General features: G+C 39.4%; 1 long non-coding RNA gene across 2 annotated transcripts in view; it reads right to left on the bottom strand.

Annotated features, from left to right (window-relative positions):
* The window catches only part of LOC120884259 (uncharacterized), a 148,173-nt gene extending 141,481 nt beyond the window's left edge, over nt 1-6,692 (bottom strand). For both annotated transcript variants that reach the window (XR_013433968.1, XR_013433967.1), the window contains exon 1: nt 6,272-6,692. This is a non-coding gene — a long non-coding RNA (uncharacterized LOC120884259). The remainder of the gene's footprint in view (nt 1-6,271) is intronic.
* Nucleotides 6,693-20,538: the final 13,846 nt, after the last annotated feature.

Genomic DNA, 20,538 nt, shown 5'->3' with positions numbered 1-20,538 from the left:
AAAACCAAAACAAAACAAAACAAAAGAACCAAGAAGAAGAAAAAGAAAAAAGGGGGAGGCGAGTGGGTAAGATACTTAAATAGATGCTTCAGGAAAAAATATACAAATGGTCGATAACACACGAAAAGGTGGGACAATGAGAAACCCCCAAGCATTCACTGGGACAGCTTAGGAAACAATCAGCCCCTGATCGTAGTGGGGACCTGAAATGTATGTAAGCACATACTGCTAGAAGGTATGTAAAACAGTGTTACTATTTTGAAAAACTTATGGCAATTTCTTACTAAGTTTAAGAAACATCTCCACATGGCAGAGCAACCCACACTTAGGTATTCATCCCAAAAAAACGAAAAGAGGTATCCACATGAAGGTCTGCAAATGCATGCTCACAACAGCCTTAGTCAAGAAATGGAAGCAACCTGAAGTTGCCCACGTGAGACCCGACAAGCCAGCTGTGGCACACGCCTGCGATGCAGCACCACTGGCAGCAAAGAGGGAGTTCCTGACAAGGGCAGCAGGGACAGACCTAAAAGATGCAGTACGCAAAGAGATCACACAAACAGCTCCAAGGACGAATCTATTTAAGAATAAACGTTCCACATTTGATTTTGTATATAAATATAATTATAAAATTTAACATCTGCTACTTAACAATTTACCTCAGATATTGCTAAAGATAATTTAGTAACCTGACACATTAGCCAATTTTGAAACTAGCTTAAAATAAGACATGTATCAACCAGAATTTTCAGGGTTTTTTTACAGTTACTAAATGACAAATGGCCTAACAGTTCCTAGCCTGTTTTCCCATCTATAAAATGGGGCTGTGAGGGTATCTTTCCTGTCGAATTCCTTGTTTATTTGCAAATGCTTCCTTAGCACAGCCAACAGCCACAGTACTAGCTATTACTGCTACTGTTCTGTGGTTGCACCTGCTGCCACTACTGTGGAAGGAGAAATGGTAGCGGTTTGATAAAGAAAATTTCTTCTGAAGTAATACACGTCCAGCACACATGGCCACCGGCAAGGTGCAGGCCATCAGAGGAAAAGAAGTGATGAAATCCATTCATGACTCAGAGCTGAGAAGCGGGTGCACTGAGTGATCTGCACAAGTGACTCAGCAGGGTCTTCCAGCGCTGGCGCACTCGCAGAAGATCCCTGGGCTGGCACACCAGTGGAAGGTCAGGAGGAGCCTTGACAGACTGGCAGGGGAGAGGTGTGGGCAGCCTTTTCTTTGGCCCCCGGTGCTCAGCAGATGACCTGCTGCCCTTGCAGACTGCCTTGGTCATCAGGTTCCTCCAGCAGTTCCACAGACCCCCACATCTGGAGGCTGGATCCTTAAGCCATCGGCAGAGAATGACAGATTTAGAAGAGGGCAAGGAGACAACAGAGGGCTTGGTCCTAGCCTACCATTTATCTGCTGCATGACCTTGCTTCAATCCTCTTGCTCTGAGTTTTCTTCATCTGTAAAACTGAGAAAATGCCACCCTCCTCAAAGGGATGTGGCGAAGATGAAATGAGAAGGGGCCTAGCGTGGAGCCTGGTCCGCAGCAGGCGCGTTCCTAGGGCGCCTCTTGAACTCTCAGCCTCCTTCCCTCTTGGTGAGGTGGCTCACTGAGGCTTTCTCACTCTCACCTCCTGATGGTGAGAGATCTGCTTTTTCCACTTTCACATTGGCCACTCAGAGTGGATACAAAGACTAACACAGATTCCAAAGGTGCCATGTAAAATATAAAGGCTTTATAAACTCTTACTACTACTATTTTAGAGCACAGAAATTATTGGAAGCTTCACAGGGTAGGTGTCACTTAGTTAAGATCTTGAAAAGGGTAAGACTTTGCCAGGCATAGGGGAGAAAGGATCTTCTAGGCATAGAGAATCTAGGTCGAGCTTCTGGGTCACAGGATGGCATTTAACTTTGGATAATTATATGGATCTTTATAATACAGACAGAATAACTTCATATTTGCATTAGCCACATATGAGAGTTCCAGTTGCTCCATGCCCTCCACTTCATATATCATTTTAAATTCATTCATTCTAATGTATGAAATGGTATTTTGTGGTTTTTAAAATTTTCACTATGAAACAACTATATGCAGCAAGGAGGTATAGTACAAAGAACCCTTTTTCCTGAACCATCAGGGAGTAGGTTGCCAAACTGATGCTTCTTTACTTCTGGCTATTTTTCCCCCAGCACTGGGAACCGAACCCATGGGTGTATTACCACTGTATTACCATTCCTTTCCCCCCCCCTTCTCTTTTTATTTAAAAGTTTTATTGGTTCTTTTTAGTTATACATAACAGTAGAATCCATTTTGATAAAATTATACAAGCATGGTCCCCATTTCTTCTTTTTCTTTCTTTTTTAAATTTTGAGACAGAGTCTTAAGTAGTCCAGGCTGGTCTTGAACTTGAGATCCTCCTGACTTAGCCTCCTGAGTCACTGGGATTATAGGTATGTACCACTGAATAACCTTTGACTATTGAATGTATTCTTTGATATAACCAGAGTATAGCCATCAAAATCAGATAAGGCATATCAATACATGACTTCCATCTTTTCCTTATATCCCGGTTCATTTTTGACCAACTCAATAATCTCCTTTTGTTCAAAGGATCCAGTTCAGAATCACATGTTGCATTTACCTGTCATTTCTCTTCAATCTCCTTCATTTGAACAGTTCCTTCAGTGTCTCTTGAGTCCATGATTTTGACACATAATAATATGCCAGTTATTCAGCAAGATGTCTCTGAATTTGAGTGTGACGTTTCCTGGTGACAGGAGTCAGGCTGGGCAGACATCACAAGTGCTGCTAAAACCTCATGGCAGCCCACCAGGTGGTGTGCTCTCACTATGCCCACTGATCAAGGTGGCAATTGCCGGGCATCTCACCACAAAAATTAATCTTTTCCCCTTTGTAATTAACAAGCATTGAGGGGAGGGTGCTTTCACATTATATATTTCAAACTTTTAATTAATTAATTATTCATATTCCAATGGACTCATGATGTCTTATTTCATGAAATATTTTGTACTCTGCTGTCATTTCTTTTGGCTCTGGTGGTCTCCAAGTGGGCCAGGAGAAACCCTTTTACACTTTAGACATGTCCCTATCACTAGAGTCCTTCCTTGCTTTCTGATACAATCAAAAGTTCCAGGCTCATTTTGTGCTCTCCCTGCCCCAGCCTAAGAACCAGTCATTTCTGCAAGAAGGGTGGTTTCTTGACACTGAAACTCAGAAACCAAGATCTGCTTATTGCTACTGGGGTGTCACTGCATCCAGGCCCTCCCAGGGAACAGAATTAAAAGACACATGCATGCATTTTCGTATGTATGCATACATACATGCCCACAACCATATTCATTTCCATGCTGCCTGTGGAAATAAGATACTATCAGTTCACACTAGTACCTTTCCTTCTGTCCCATGACTACAGGGACAGAAGGAAAGGTACTAGCCTCGTTCTGGCTTCTTCCCTTTCACTTCTATAGTGAGAAACCTGCCTATCCTCCTCTATTTCTTCCTTGATCAACCCCTTATAGGCACTCACCCCTCATCCTGCTGCCCGCCACTCCTCCTGGTGGGGATGCACCACTTCTCTTGTTGGGGCTCTGATTGCTGTGTTGACAATGCTGCTCAGCTTGACCTTCCACTGGGAAACCTCAGCTGCCCACACTGCACCCCTCTTATCCCACCTCACTTCATGGCTCCAGAACTGAACTGTTTTGGAAGAGGAAGAGCATAATTGACTTTTGGATGAAGGTTCTTTAACATCTGCCATCTCTGTATCCAGAGGATGGCAATGTACCAGTTTTCAATTTAAATGAATGAAAGCCTGCAGTGCAGTGGACTGAGACATAGGGGAGTGCCTTTTTCTTTTTTTTCTTTTTTAACTGATAAAAACAGATTCTAATTATACACAGAGTATCTACTGAGATCCTCAGGGAAATAACAAATTAACTAGTTGAAGGAAATTTGAAAACAGCCATTTTAAGAGTTCTTGGGAGGATCAGCATCTACCCCATTCTGACAGACACTGACCTGGCTAGGCCCACCCCTGCCCAGTAGGCTTCCAGGTCCCACCTTGAGGACCTTAGGATTCTCTTTAAAATTTGAAAAGAACAAAAAGAGATGTAAAAGAGGAGGTGTAGGGAGGGAGGGAGAGAGATTTTGGGGCTTTAAAATAAGAAAACATGGGAGAAATTCTTTGCAAACCTTAAATAAGGCCCATATAAATCTTAGAGAGAAATGGCTCTTTTTCCAGATTTAAGGACTGCTCTTATGCTGTTTTCCTGCCCCAAACAAAGGCTCTGGGTGGAAGAGTGTTTTCAGTCTGTCACAGGATTGTCTGCAGCACCCAACATGGCTTCCAGGCAAAGGGCAATGGCTCCTGCTGCCTGGACCAAGTTGTCCCTCACACAGCAAAGGCACAATGGGCACAGATAGGACCAGTCACACACTGCTCACAATGGCCTGTCATGGGACAAGCACAGAAAACAAGAGCAAGCACCTGCAGCCCTCTGACTTTGCCCTTCGATCATTTGTTTCACATCATTAAGCAGATTACACATCAGCTCAAGTATCATCTGCCTGCTGGATTAGTCACCTGTGGCATAACCTCAGAACCTGTCACATGCTGTAGAACACACACCTCGTCCACAATAGACAACAAAATACTGAATCAAAGAAATGGTTCTGAGGGACTCTGCTCTGAGCCAAGTCTACACAGACTTTCTGTAAAGAGTTACAGGGTGAATATTTTGGACTCTGTAGATTATATGTAGTGTCTGTCTCACAGCCTTTCTTATTATTTTACCTTTTAAAAATATAAAAAAAAAACCTTTCAGTTGGAGGGCTGTACAAACAAAGCCAAGGTCTAGATTGGCCCATAGGCTGTAGTTTGTTGATCTCTCTTCTAGGCAATGATTAAGGCTCTGTTACAGAGTAAACAGTGCAACATTTCTGTCATGGGTCTGCTGTCACAGGGCAGAGCTTCTTTTTGTTCTTTCTTCATCTTGATCACTGCCACTATCATCATCCCCAATTACTGGCAAAACTTATGAGCTCTTATGAAGTATAGGGCCCTGGGTTAGAGGTGATGGATACAAAGAGGTAAAAGATACAATCCTCTCCTTACCAGTCTTAGAATCCGGAAGGGGTGAGAGGGCTAAATTATAATATAAAGTGCCTTCTTCAATTACCAGGTAAGTACTGTGATATTATGTACTATAAAAGGAGGAGAAGAAATGAAATGCAGTAGAATGTTGATCTTTTATATCAATATTAGGAAGTAATTAATAATAACTCAAGATGTCCTGCCTAGCCATGGATCAACGCAGCCTTTTCTAAGGTGCACTGGCCAGCTGTCTGCACAGTTGTGGCTCCATGCAGGCAGGCCTGGGGTAGGAGGTTGCATAGACTCTGAGAACTCTGAACACTAAGTGCCTCTCTAACCTGTCTGACAATGGAAATAAATAAACCTACATAAGTTTTAGGTAAGATCAGATAAGTACACCTCACTGAAGTCACCAGGGTTTCTCCAGAGCTCTTGTCTTCCAGAATGCATAGTCCATGTGCTCAGCACCAGCTTGGGGCCACATGAGGGCCTTGCAGCAGCCTCAGAGCTCTGGCCTCCCAAGCTGCTGGTGTGCAACCTGCTCGGTGATGGGAGAAACCCTCACCTCCCACTAACGGATTTCAATCTTCTCAGCTCGCCCTTGAGACAGGAAAAGCAGCCCAAAGTTTCCACTTCTAAGAACATCAGTGTACTAGTGAAAGGTAAGTGTTTGGAGGATGGACCAGAAGAGCAGACATAAGACCCCAATAACAGTGATCACTCTCCCTCTGTCCAGCTTGGCAGGTGCCACTGCCACGCCAGAAGTGAAACGCCTCGAGGATGGATAAAGAACCTCTATCTAATAATGGCACTCACATTTAAAAAAATAGACTCATGGTCAGAAAAATGCAGAAAGGTTAACTGACACTGTTTATGGCTTAATGAACAAAAGTACTTTCATCCAGTTTGGTACGAGAGCCCTTTGGTATGGTAGATTAACATGACAGCACCGTTCTACGAAGATAATCTTAGCATGTAATATCTTTCTTCCTACACCATGAACAGATTACAGCAATCACGATGTTCCTTAACCAACATATGAGTGACAATAATGCCATAAAATATTTGCAGTCAGATTTCTCAAATAAATTTCATATGAACAACTTTTTTTTAACAATAACCACTGACAACAACAAAAAAAGAAACCTACCGATTCGACTTGACAACGCACCAGTTCCACTACTGGCTTCCCCCAAGGACAGGCATTATGCTGTATAATGAGCTGAGGTGGCACAGGGACAAAGAAGCCAGTGGCATCTTGAAGAGACAATGTGATGCACCTGACCGTGAACAGCACACAGGGCACTTATGAGGAGAGCCATAGCACTGCCTGAAGGATCTGGAAGAGACTTTACAGAGCAGGCAATTTTCACTGGGGCAGGAAGGATGAGCAGAACTTTGTTCACCAGATGAATTGGGTGGGGGTGGGGGAAACAGAACATAAGCATACATGAAAGGCATTCTTGGGTGGAGAAACCAGCAAGCGTTAAGGCCCAAGAGCCTCAAAGAGCAAGGTGTCTTTAGGGCAAAACTGTGGTAGGGCCTGGCCGAGCATGTGTCACTGGGGACTGCCTAAGAAACAAGGCTGGGGTGTAGTTGCTGTGGCTCTGAATGCCTGCTGTGTCCGGGCTCTGTGAGACACAGCAAGCAAGGGAGTGAGCCCACCTCATTCAGACAGAGCCCACTGCCCAAGGTGAGGAGCCAGGAGTAGAGGGCTGGACTACACTGTGGAGGGACGCACAGCTCCCCACTTCCCTCCAGGTCTATGCACAAAGTAACTGGTGCAGGGCAGCTAGCTGGCAGGAAACGGTGCTGCATTTCACTGTCTACAGTAGATTTCTTATCTGACTGATTTTAATGTGTATTTTAGTTGAAACCTCTGCCAAGGGCAGATGGAGGAGGAAGCAACAAAAGCCTCTTACTTTTCCTCCTATACCTGTTGGGTCTCCACCTGGCATTGTGCAGTGACATCTGCTGCTTCTCTTTGGTAGTAGTGTGAGTCTAGTGGCAGCCACCTTCTCACCTTCATGGTCCATCACATGCCATCGGAGTCTGAACTGCTTCCCAGGACCTGATTAGACAAACTGGTCTCTGCCTGGAACGTTCTGCTCACGGGTTCCCCAAACCTAGACTGCCTGCTTCTTGGAATTTTCAAAGCCAACATGGATCCACTACTTGAAAATCTGCCCAATCACTCAGGTTCAGACTGCAGTTCAGTGGGCAGCAAACTCAAATTTGCCGAGCCTCTGTTTCCTCATTTATAAAATGAGATACTAATATTTACTAATAAGATGGTTGCAAGACTTAAAGGAAATAAATTAACATACTGCCTGACATATGGCAGGTGCTTGATGGTAGATGATAAGTTAACATTTATTACTCCAAGTATTTTATGTATCCACTCATCTTCTTCCCACAACACTATAGTTATGAAGATAGATACTATTAATTCTTCCATGGCACAGGCAAGGAAACTAAGGCACAGAAAAATAAAGCAATTTGCTCCAAGTTACACAGCTGGCAAGTGCGGCCAGAACTCTAGCATAGGCTGTCTGGCCACTGGGGGCCCGGGCTCTGTGCTCACCCTCCACCAAGCCACTTCTCTCTTTGGACTTCCTGGTGGCCTCACTGATTCCCACCTGAGAGCAGTATCAGGGGTACCTGACATGATATAAGTAAACCTGTCCCAAAATATTATGTCCTGATTAAGTTGGTTAATTTTTCAAGTTTTTATAGCAGCCCAGTCTGCCTCTAAGTTCCCTGAAAACAAAGACTTTTTGCTTCTCTCAAATTACCCTCTTTGTACATTATATAATAGTAACTATCTGCTGACAGATAACTTGCCTGATCTACTTATTATCATCCCCAAATGCTTCTACCCATTGGCATTTACTGTTTCAAATCTGTTTAACAAGTGTGCAGAGAAAAGCTCACATGGAAGGCCTCAGACTGCCATCCTTAGAAGGGCCTGCTTGCAAGGCTAGCTCTTAGTGCATCTGAGAACCTGGACTTTCAGAGACTTCTTCATTCTTGAAATATGGCTAGGGCAATACCGTGAAGTTTTTGAGAATCCCATGACCAGAAATCCCTGGAGAACCTTTAGATCTCCTGTTGCTCATCATGACTGAACCGGCCAGTGCCGTTTTTGACTGAGTGGAATTCCTGACCATGGTGAAGAACAGAGATGCCAGTGAGTAGGAGCCAGCAGGGAACTGGGCCTGGAGTAATGGTGTGCAGGTGTGTGACAAACATCAGTGGTGGGCCCCTGTGCTTCTGTTATTGGCTTCAAATGACATGTGACTGACAAGGTGCAGCCAGCAGACCCTAAAATAAAAAGGCATGTTGTTGTGGGGAGAGGATTTGGTGCGATGCTCAGAATCAAGTTGCTATGCTCAAGGGAGAAACATATATGGGGTAGCAGCCCAGTTTGTGTTTATTCCTTCAGACCCTGAACCACCCCACGTGACAGAGCTCACTCCGGCACCGTGTCCCGATTGACATTTATGTATTTCAAAAAAAATAAATAAATAAAACCACCAATTTTTCAGGGAAGCTGCAAGAAATGCCATTAAAACTGGAGGGTGAGCCAAAGGCTTCACAATCCACCCAGGGAGACATTCATACCCTATGGCCATAGTTACCTACAAAGAGAAGATTTAGTACTGCTGCCTCCTGCTGGTATTGGAAAATATGAAACCATGTCCTCCTGTTCACATAGACTGAGATCCAGCTTTCCTGGTCTCACTGCAAAGGAAGCTAAAGCACAAAGCTATATTTCTAGGGCACAAATGTCAGAGGCAGATAGTCAAGAAGTCATTAGGCCAGCAAAGTTCCATGTTTGTGGTTTGTTTACCCTGCCCCCTACTTTTGGGATCTCTTCTGCCACACCCAAGTTTGTGAGCTCCTCAGAATTTCTAATTCCAGATATATATTCACAGATTTTTTCCTCTTCTCCTCTCATTGTGTCTTATTTGGGGTGATAGAAATGTCAAGGCATTGTGGTGAATGACAGTGGAAGATTTTTATGTGGTACATGTTCGCATATATATTAGACCCATTTTCCATTTTGCCATTTGAAATATCGAATCTCTGACACTAACCCATAACCTACTAGACTCTGACTCCTTATTGTAACATGGATAAAAATATTCCTAAAGGACTAGAAGTAGAGGCATTTGATAGGAGGCATGGTGTATACTTGGACTTGCCTTTTGCTTCATCAGAGATACATATTATAAAACCTCTCACACATTTTTCTCCTTTTATTTCTCCATGAATTTTCAAAAGTAACAAATATGTAACTTCCTGACTCCCTGTCTCTGTCGCCTGGGTCACAATATATATATTTATATACACATATATAATCCTATTGCCATCACAGGCATATTCTTGAGAGTACTCTGACTTTGGAAAATACAAATTTCATGAAGAGATCACTGCCCCCCAATACACTGAGGTAATTGAACATTTAAGCTGTGGTGAGCTTATACTTCAACAAGTTTATACATGAAACAATGTAGAGGAAAATGAATATTTGGGGAGCATATGTGAAGGACATATATCCACTTAGGAATTTCGATTGGCATACGTACAGTCTTAAGATTGACAGTCCACAGAAAAAACACAGGGTGGTTGGAGAAGCTCTTCTTAACTCTCCCACAAAAGGTATGTACATTGAACTCTCTGGTTAGGAAGAGCTCATATATAGGGACACAGAAACAGTATCAACTAAATGTAGTGTGTCTTGGATGAAAACCAAGGCATCTTTCTAACACTGTATATGTGTTTTATATATTTGTGTATACGCTATGTATTCTACATGTATGTGGACGTATACATGTATCAATGCATTCCTGAGTGTGTATGCACATGTGTGGGTTTATATAGACATACAAGTGTGCTTACCTAGGTATGGTTAAATAGTTGTTAAAGTTTGTCATAGGCCACATACTCTGGAAGCAGAGGCTGAGATTGTCTGTGTACAACATGCTCATTGGTGATCTGCACTCAGGAAGAGAAAAGAAGTTGTGTTTGGCAACAGAAGAAGTGAAACTTCAATGTAGCTTGACAGTGCCTACATAAGACAGTAGTGAGTTCTGAAACAAGTATCACTACTAAGTGTTATCTTACTCAGATGGAAATGTCTAGACCAAAGTGGCCAAGGCTTGATCTTCCTACTTCACTCTCCACTGGATGTGGCCTGCCCAGAAAGGCATGATGCTGGGGGAAAGGCTCTCTGCAACTGAGGTAGAGACTGATGGTAAAGGCTGCCATTTGCACTCCTTTGTATTAGGCCTCAAACCTCCTTAAATGAGAAATGCAGAAGCTGCCTCTGCATGGCTACAATACCTGAGGAAGCATTTCTGTCGAATGCCTTCTCAGGCCACACTACCAAGTGTCTGTGCCAGTCCAGAAGCAATTAACCTAAGAGGAGGATATCTGGGCTCAGATTAGTCTCAAGTGACTCCAGGAAAAGTAAATTCCTAGCTATAGCATGAGTAGGTATAATAAATTCAAAATGACTGCATTAAAAAATATATCTATCATCAAGAACTGCAGTATGTATTGCCTTTCCCTGAATGCATTGGCCTTTGAGTGATTTGGTCTCTGGGTAATATCAGAAGTACTGTGCTAACTCTAGGTATGACTTCAAAAGTAATTACTCTCTAGAAGCATTGTGCTACTGACTACTTCCAACTGCACTGATGGAGAGATCACACAGAGGAACTCCAAGAGTATGGGGTGATGGAGAAGGACCCATGTGAGCCCAACGGCCAGCCATCCTCACCAAGCTGCCAGGCATGTGAGTGATACCTAAACACCAGCTAAGTACCACCAGGTAAACCAGCTGATGCCCATTAGCCAAACCCTGCTCAACACTGACAAAATGGGGTGACATGATGACATAAATTCAATTGTTTAATGTCCCTACATTTTCAGGTCACTACAGATATGCAGGAACAGATGACTATAAATGTGGGCAGAAATAGAGCCAAAAACAGACATGCAAAGTTCTGGATCAGTAAAGATGTAAGGGTCTCAGTGCAAGAACATCCCAGTGAGGGTCAAGATGGGTATAAATTAATAAACAAGAAGTTGGTGGGTAGATTACAGGACACATATAGCACTTACCTGACTTCTGATGAGAAGGACACCACTGGCTTCCAGACTCTTAGAGATGTAATGAATGAGATGAACAGATGGCATTAGTACTGAGAGAAAATAAAACTGGCTTGGCAATGGAAATTTTTTTGGGAAAACTAGAGCAATAATCCCAAAATAAGTGAGAAACATGAATAACAGGGTCACCAAAATGAGTCCCTGAAAGACAGAGGGACAGGATTATGATAGTCACATCACCAGCATTTTAAGAGCTTCTGAAATGATTATGTGAGGCTGGGCTGCAGATTTGCGACTTACTCAGTTACAGTAGGCACATCAGTCCAAAGAAAATTAACAAGAGATGTGCTACTACAAAAGACAGTGTGTAAAACCCACCAGGGCCCTGGGTGCAGCAAAACTGGTATATGAGAATGTGGAGATCAGGGAGATCTTGGTAAAAGATGAAACCAGCCTCCTACTCATTCATTCCTTCATTCAACAAATACTTATTGGGCATGTAGTATGTGACAGGAACAATTCAAAGTAACTGAGTTTCTGAGAGTGAACGAGAATGGGAAGAGAAAATCAAATAAACTATGTCCACTTAAGAAAAGTTGGAACCAATGGACAACCAACTCTTCATTGTTTGTGGAGAACAGATTTGTTTCCATTTCCATTAAGATTAAAGGGTTTACCATTTTCTAATTATATAAACATATTGTAAAAGGAGTGATTGTAAAAAACCTGTCTGGTTCCACGCTTAGATTGCAATATGAAATATATCAGAAAAATTTAACATATTTTTATAAATATTCTGGACTTCATATGGGCCATACAGTATAGGAAATAAGTCCTCTATCTACTACTATAATGTAGGGTAAGTAACATAACCTTTCTGTGCTCCTATATCATTATCTCTGGCAGATAGTTATGCTCACCATCCTGTTGTGAGTGCTTTCTGGCTTCATTCATTTGATAAATGCTTATTGAATACTCTAGTGTGTGAAATATATTGGGCTTAGTCTCACAGAAACAGTGTCATTAAAAGATCTTTTTCACAAATGAGAAAATTTTGGTACATATGAGAGATAGGCATATAATCAGTTCACTATAATACATGTGCCATAATTCTGAATATGTACAATTTATGGTGGATTTGCGTTCTCTCTCTCTCTCTCTCTCTCTCTCTCTCTCTCTCTCTCTCTCTCTCTCCCTCTCTCTCTCTCTCTCTTACATCAGGGTTTCCTCCTCTTCTACTAAACATACATTAGATAGTCAAAAATATGCAAGTTATAACAAAAATTAAGTACACATTTAACAAAACTGTGTTGTTCTCTAGAAGCATGTAATAGACATTAAGTGAGAGGAAACCATACAAATGTAAAGAATGTGGCAAAGCATTTAATCATAGATGAAACCTTACTAAACACCAAAGAATTCATAGTGAAATGAGACCATACAAATATAAAGAATGTGGAAAAGATTTTAATGTTAGGGCAACCCATATAGTGTACTAGAGAACTCACAATGAAGAGAAACCATGCAAATGCAAAGAAAGTGGCAAGCATTTTAATCATATCTCAAACTTTATAACTCACCAGAGGATTCATACTGGAGAAAAACCAAACAAATATAAATATTGTGGCAAAATTTTTGACTCAGACACAATACCTTTCTCAACTCAGAGAATTCAAACTGAAGAGATGTGATACAAATGTAAAGAATGTGGCAAATCTTTTAACCAAATTTTATTCTTTGGTAAACACGAGAGAATTCATACTATACAGAAACCATACAAATGTAAAGAATGTAGCAAAGGTTTTAATCAAAGATCACATTTTATTCAACACCAGAGAATTCATACTGGAGAGAATCCTTACAAATATAAAGAATGTGACAAATATTTTAATGTTAGGCACACATTTCTATGGTTGCTCTCTCACACTGGAGAGCATCCATAGAAATGTAAGGAATGTGGCACAGAATTCACTGTTCAGAACAGCTTTGATGTGCACCAAGGAAATCAAACTAGAGAAAAAAGATACAAATGTAAACAATGTGGCAAAAGTTTAATGTTAGGCAAAGCCTATTGTTCACAATAGAATTCATATTAGAGATATACCATATAAATATAAAGAATGTGAGAAAGCTTTTAATGAAACATCATACCTTAATAAAATCAGAGAATTCATACTGGAGAAAAAGCATAAAAATGTAAAGAATGTGTCAAGGCTTTTATTTGAAGAGTAGGCCTTACTCAACACAGGGGAAATCACTCTGGAAAGGTAAAGAATGTGGGAAAAATTCTATGTGCAATTCAAGTATTATCAAGCATGAGAGTATTCATACTTGAGCAAATCTTTACAAATCTAAAGAATGTAAAAAATCATTTATTGTGATATCATGACTTATTAATTAGTAGAAAATTCATAATGGGAAAATAGTTCAAATTGCCAAAAAATGTGGCAAAGTTTTAATCAAAGCCAAATATTTTTAAAATGTCAAGAATATTACAGCAGTTATTAAGCCCTAAAAATGTAAAGAATATGACAAAGTTTTTAATGAAAGATCATATCTTACAAATCTCTATGGATTTAGAATTCAAGAATATGTCAGAACTGTCTTCATTTTTTTTTTAAATCATAATCTATCCAAACCTGATACTTATACTATCTGTAGCGAGAACACTGTAACATGCATAACTTACATGTTAGCAAACTGTTTAGTACTGAGAAAAATGATCACATATGTGAAATACAGCAACATCATTATAGTCCATATATTTCTCAATATGAGAAATATCAGAGAGAATTTCTGTATTTATAGGGTCTGTGGCCTTCTTTTGAACAGTTGCTTAAAATTTAATAAGGATTCTTAATTGATGTGACAGAAAATTTTTAAAAAGTACTCAAATATCAGCATAGCGCATATAGCTCAGCCCTGAGAAGATACTTGTGTGTAACAAATCTCAAGTTAAAGAACAAATTTAAAGAAAAATAGACTCGAGTCTTGAAAATTAGATAAAATATTTTTTTCTCTCTAGGTAATGTTATCAATGTTATAGGAGTCACTAATGAGAATTTTCAATCTCTATTTTTACATTGACGTGGTGGAGGAGATTGAACCCAGGGATATTCCATGCTAGGCAAATTCTCTGCCACTGTGTCATATCTTCAGCCATTTTTCCTATACTGCATGTGTTTTGATCCTATGCAACAGTGAATATTTCTCAATGTTTTTAACACAACCATGTATTCAATTTGATTTTGCTGAATTTTGTAGGTAATAAATAAAAAAGGATACTGTTTTGTTAATAGTTGGAGATTGCTCTTAATTCTTTAAGGTAGTATAACTAAACTTCCAATTTCAGTTTAATTATTTATCTTTTGTATCTACTAGGAAATGAAGACTGGGATAGAGAATATATATATTATGCCCAGATTTCTAAATTTTTAAATACTATTTCAAAATTTTATTCTGTAATTTGTGGCTGTTTTGTTGACACCCCTTCATGTAGGATACATTGCTTTTGTTTAAAATTGATTTGAATATGCACATTTTCCAATCAATGGTCCACTTTAGAACTAAGTATCATTGGAGCTTTAATTCTGCATGCATATGTGTGTTTATGTGTGAAAATGGATATGTTTGATTATGCCTCTCTTTAGAAGAAATGATTCACATAACTAAAAGAGAATTTTAAGGTTTCTTAATGAATTACCATATTCAATTAACACTGAATATTATTAGCATAATTGCAGCCATCTTTCTTTTACCCATCCCTAATTCATAAATACTGTCTTTATTCCCAAGAAATAGAATGTGGCCTGAGATAAAACCTACCAGCCTGAAAATGTGCTGGTCTCTCCCTGTTCTTTCAATGAGAGATTAGAGACAACTTGCCAGCCCCTGATATGGAGACATACTACTTTCTCTGTTCTCTTCTTGAGAAGATAAAACAGACATACCAGTTTCCCTATTCTTTTTCCATGAAACAGAAAAATTGCCAGCCTTGCTTGTTTCCTAAGAAATAAACTTGCCTTCCATAAGATCAAGGGATGCTTACTATATCAGTAAAGATTAAAACCACCCCTAGTGTGTGGTCATGTTTCTATCCTATAAAAGGTAACATGCAAGGGGGAGTTGGGTCTGATTTTCATCCTTGCTGGTACTGTTCCTCTATTTTTGCAGAGCAGCCTTGTCAGCTCCTGATAATAAACCTGCTTTTTATCCCACATGTGTGTGATTATATCTGCACATATTTTCTTTCCCAAAATATCCCCTTGAGGTACACTGAAGAATTTCTCTAAAATACATGCTTTCTGATTTAAAATCATGTTATTCTAATTGTGTAGTCTCTACATTCTTGGTACTCATGGAACATATGAATTCCTCACTCGTGGTTCATAACACATTGCTTTAATTATCTGTTCAGGGAACTTAATAATAATTTTAATGAAAGAAACAGGTATTCAGAAATTAGTTTGATTTCACAGGAAAATAAATTCAATGGATCAACAAACTTATGAAGAAAGGTTCAATATCTTTAGCAATTAGAGTAATGCCAATCAAAACTACCCTAAAATTTTATCCCACTCCATTCAGAATAGCAATCATCAAGAATATAGGCAACAATAAATGTTGGCAAGTATGTGGGGGGTAGGTACACTCATGAATTGATATGGGACTTTAAATTGTTAGAACAACTGTGGATAGCAGTATGCAGCTTCTGCAGAATACATGGAAAAAAATCACCTTTAAACCAAGTCATTTATTCCTTGATTTAAAGCCAAAGGACTAAAATCAGCATGCTACAGTGATGAAGTCACGTCAATGTTTATAGCAGTTCAATTCACTGTAGCTAAACTATGGAACCAAACTAGGTGTCCTTCAATAGATGAATGAATAAAGAAAATGTGGAATATATATTCAATGGAGTATTACTCAGCTTAAAAGAAGAATGAAGTCATAATATTTGCTGATATATGGGTGGACATGGAGAATATTACCTTCAGTGAAACAAGCTAATCCCATGAAATCAAAAGATAAATGTTTTCTCTAATATATGAATGCTAATTCCCAATAAGGTTGGGAGGCACTACAGAAGAATGTGTTTACTTCAGATGAGGTAGAGGAGAGTGGGGTAAGGTGAGAGGACATGGAGTAAGGAAGATTAGTATTATGTAACTGTATTATTATATGTATATAATATATAATTCCATATATATGATTATATATATAATGTCATATATATGAAATAATACAACATGTATAATAAGAAAAATAAAAATATAACCCATGTATGTATGATATTTCAATCTGCATAACGACATTCCACTGTCATGTATTACTAAATAAAACAAATAAGATATTTCTTTAGAAATATAAAAATAGTTTAAAATAGTTTGAAATGAGAATAACATAAATTTTAAAAGTTCACATTCTTATTTTCTTATCTATTGGAAAATCCTGTCATTTCAAATTGTTCCTTCAATTTATTGAGCATCTTATAATTTAGTCATCGTATTGAGCCTTCTTGTTTTGGTGAAATATGAATAGGCTTCAATAGTCAAGGTTTTTTTTAGTTTTATGAAATTAAAAAAAAAAACACAATTTAGTGTATGTAATAGGTGGTCTTTAACTGAGGAAAAAAATTGTTTTATACAATAAGCTAATTGCTCTACGTGGGGAAAAAGAACCAGGTTATCCTTTTTAAGTCTCTTCCATAAAGTTCTCTATGGAAGGCTCCTATCCCTTAAAGATACAGTCAGAAGGCACCAGTGGTAAAGGCAAAGTGGAAATGAGGGTAAGTATTTACTCCCCCTGAAGAACCTTTTCATTATACAGAAGTAGCCCTCTGGATAGAAGAATTGCCATCTTCTGGGAGAACAACTAAGAACCCACAAAGAGTGAAGTGCAGGTTATATTTTATCCTAAACTTATATCCCTTCAACAATGCTTCTTTGTGAAGAAACACTCTATATGAGCATCCATAAGGACTTGCTGATTGTGTGGGTACTATGTACTAGATGTTTTCTCTGAGCCTGTCTCTTCAGATGACTCAGACTGCTGGCTAGTCTGTTTTTCTGGTACTTAAAGGACCGATAATTAAACCTCATTGTCTTTGTAGTATTAAATAATAGCATGTTTCAAACAAAGGCATTTTACCCATAGCCTTCCCATTTTATTTTTGTAATATCTGCTATATTTAAGAAAAGAAAAATATTCAAACAAAATTTTAATCAAATTAGATAGCTTTAAAAAGGAAACAAAATATCTAGATCCATGTCCTAAAATTAAATTATTTTAAAGAGCTCCATTTCCAACTGGACAAATTTGGAATACTTGTGTGTCAATGAGAAAGAATTACTGCTTTGTTGGTTTTATTATAGACTGTTTGGGCCACACATGGGCCATGCAACAACAGTAGACCCTATTATCCCACTTACAATATACATTTCTGCCAAATGTGGTAAGTGTTGTGATTTAAATATCTTGGATGATGTTGGTATGGTGGCATATTAAGTGCTTTTGAATATTCTGAATTTAAAATATACTGCCAGGTTGTATTAATTAGATAATATATACAAGGTAATCATAAAAATAGAAAATTTTTGAGAAATATGTCTGTTTTGATTGCCAGAGACTCATGCAAATAAAAGTTTAACTTTACATGTTAACTTTTTTTCTGGACAGTTTAGACGTTTTGCTTACAAATAAAACTTAAGAGATTGGTAATCACATTACCCAACACTTAATGTTTGTAAGGCAATGTAGGAGGGCCTTTACTTGAATTCATTCCATGTAGTCTTTAAAACAATGCTATGAGGTAGGTATTCATCACCATCCTGATGTCCGTTTTACAAATGGGGAACTGAAGTTTTAATGCACAGAATAACTTATTCATGATGCCCCAGATAGAAAATTGCACAGTGTCAATCATGAACTCAGGACTTGTCAGTCTTAGGATTTGAGCTCTCTACTACTTCTGGTACATTCCTTTCTTAATTAATGTTAACAATGAAAACTGAAAGATGGTCTTCTATTGTAAAGTAGATGCAAATTCTCAATAATAATAACTTAGTGATTTGTACAAAAATCAAAACTCCTCCTCCAGGATCAAATTAGTGGAAATGAATAGTTGGGGCTAAACATATGCAAATACACTTACATAAATATAAACAAATGACCTTAAAAATAGTTTGGTTCAACTAAATTTAAGCAACACATTGTATTGTTCCTTTGTGTAGAGATAAATTAATAATAGACCACTCCAAACATGAAATTATAAAAAAATACTCATCTGTTAAGTCAAATGATGTTTAAATAGAAATTATATTTAAGTGCTAAATTTGAAAGCCTTACATCACATGCATTCAATTGTATTCATTAATAAACTATACCAATTGGTATATACAATTTCATGTGGCTATTCGTTAATATAGAAACTGCAATACAAATATATTGAAATCACAAAAGCCGAGCAAGGAAAGACACTGGGTGTTATAGGACATATTTATATTTCTGCAAAATAAAAATCAAGATCTTGACCAGTGTTACTTATTTAGAAGACATCCACTGTTCTTAGAAACCAAATTATTAATGATTTTATTATGGAAAAAAATGAAGGAGCTAAGAATAGGAAAATATTATTTCCCTCTTGAATAAACATTTGCAAATCACAAAGACTAGAGGCATGAGCTATGGGAATTTCCCTTCTGAAGGATGTGTCACTAGTTAATGAGATCAACAGTCATAATCAGAGAGTGATGGTTTATAGTATGGTTCCACTATTAACCATTCCTTCTCCTTATCTCTTTTCTATAATTAAAATAAAGATGCTCATGGCATTTGTAAATAGCAAAGATCTCAAACTGATGATGTGTGCTTAATATAAAATACCGACGATCCAAAATGGAAAGCTGAAACATAGATTGGATCCAATAAAATAACATTTTTTAAAAAAAGAAAGAAAACTGGTATTTACATTTAAGAAGTCAAGCAAAGTAAATCATGAAGATGTGTCTAAAAAGTAAGCACACTAAAAGAAACTCAAAGAGTCAAAGAACAGCTACACATGAGTTCAAGAAGCCGAACACAATTTTATGTTTCTATAAATAACTACGTATTATCTGAAAAAGGATACACTGAGTCATTTTCTGTGAATACAATACTAAATAGAATACTGAAAGTAATATGTGAAAGATTATTTTTTGTAATCAAATTGGTTGGTACAAACTCCAGGTTAATTTAAGTAGGTTTAATTTTAGCAGGAATACTCAGAGCCTATATGGTAGCTATTTCTTCTCAAATGTGTTTGACCTTGGAAAACTTCTTTTAGCAGAGAACTAATTGAGAATAGCATTAAAACAAACATCCTTGGGGAAACACTAAAAGGACAATGAATTTTGTAAATAGGACTCTGTATAAAAACAGAGCATCAGGAAAATGTCCATATAAACCCCAAGGAATGCGGAGGTCCTACGCTTATCCCTTCACAGTGACAGAGAGGGACAGGTAAGAGCCCTAGAACAGAGTGCCAGAGACACCACCAAGCCCTGGAACCTGCAGATCTCAGTGATCCAGGAGACAAAGCCTGGCGCACGGAGTCTGAAGCTCAGCCTGCAGTCACTACAGGCCTCCTGCCCTTGCCACAGAGGTGGCCTGGGAGCTCTGGTCTCCCCTGATGCCAGGCTCTGCTGCCCCAGGGCCTGTCCTCCTGCCCCAACGTGGGTGAGCTCCGACTGCCGAGGTGACTGGCTTGCCTGCTGCCTGACCCTAGACACTCTCATGCACCAGGTATAGTGATAATAGCTTTAAAAAGCATTTATCTACTTCCACCCTTAAATCTTTATGGGTTGGGGTTCGTACCCCCATTTTACAGAGAAGAAAAGCTGAGGCTCGGTCACCTGCCCAAGGTCATCCCGGGTAGGGGCTGGGATCCAGGTTTGACCTGGATGTCCTCGGTTCTCACAGAGCTTGCGGGCGGGGTGCGCTCCTCGGGGCTGTCTTCCTTGGAGGACAAGCCTCTGAGAAGAACCAGTCCCCTTCTCTGTCTTCGCCACGCTCCCCCCACTTCCACCTGGCAGCGGTTCCGGGAGACCCTAGTCACAGTCCCTCCTCTGGGGCCAAATCAAACTTCCCCTCGGTCCCCAAAGCAGGCACCGGCTGGCTGACACGAGGAGCCGCCTCCTCCCCGCCCGCAAGGCTGGGAGTGGGCGAGTGGAAGAAAGGAGGGCGCGGATACCCCCCCTTCCCCGGGCTCGGACTCGGGGGACCAGAGGCGGCAGGACGCTGCGGGGGAGTGGGCAGCGC

This window comes from Ictidomys tridecemlineatus, unplaced genomic scaffold (assembly GCF_052094955.1).
Source record: "Ictidomys tridecemlineatus isolate mIctTri1 unplaced genomic scaffold, mIctTri1.hap1 Scaffold_77, whole genome shotgun sequence".
NCBI classification, from domain to species: Eukaryota; Metazoa; Chordata; class Mammalia; order Rodentia; family Sciuridae; genus Ictidomys; species Ictidomys tridecemlineatus.
Note: the sequence above shows the minus strand (reverse complement) of the source record. Positions and strands in the feature narration are given on the sequence as shown.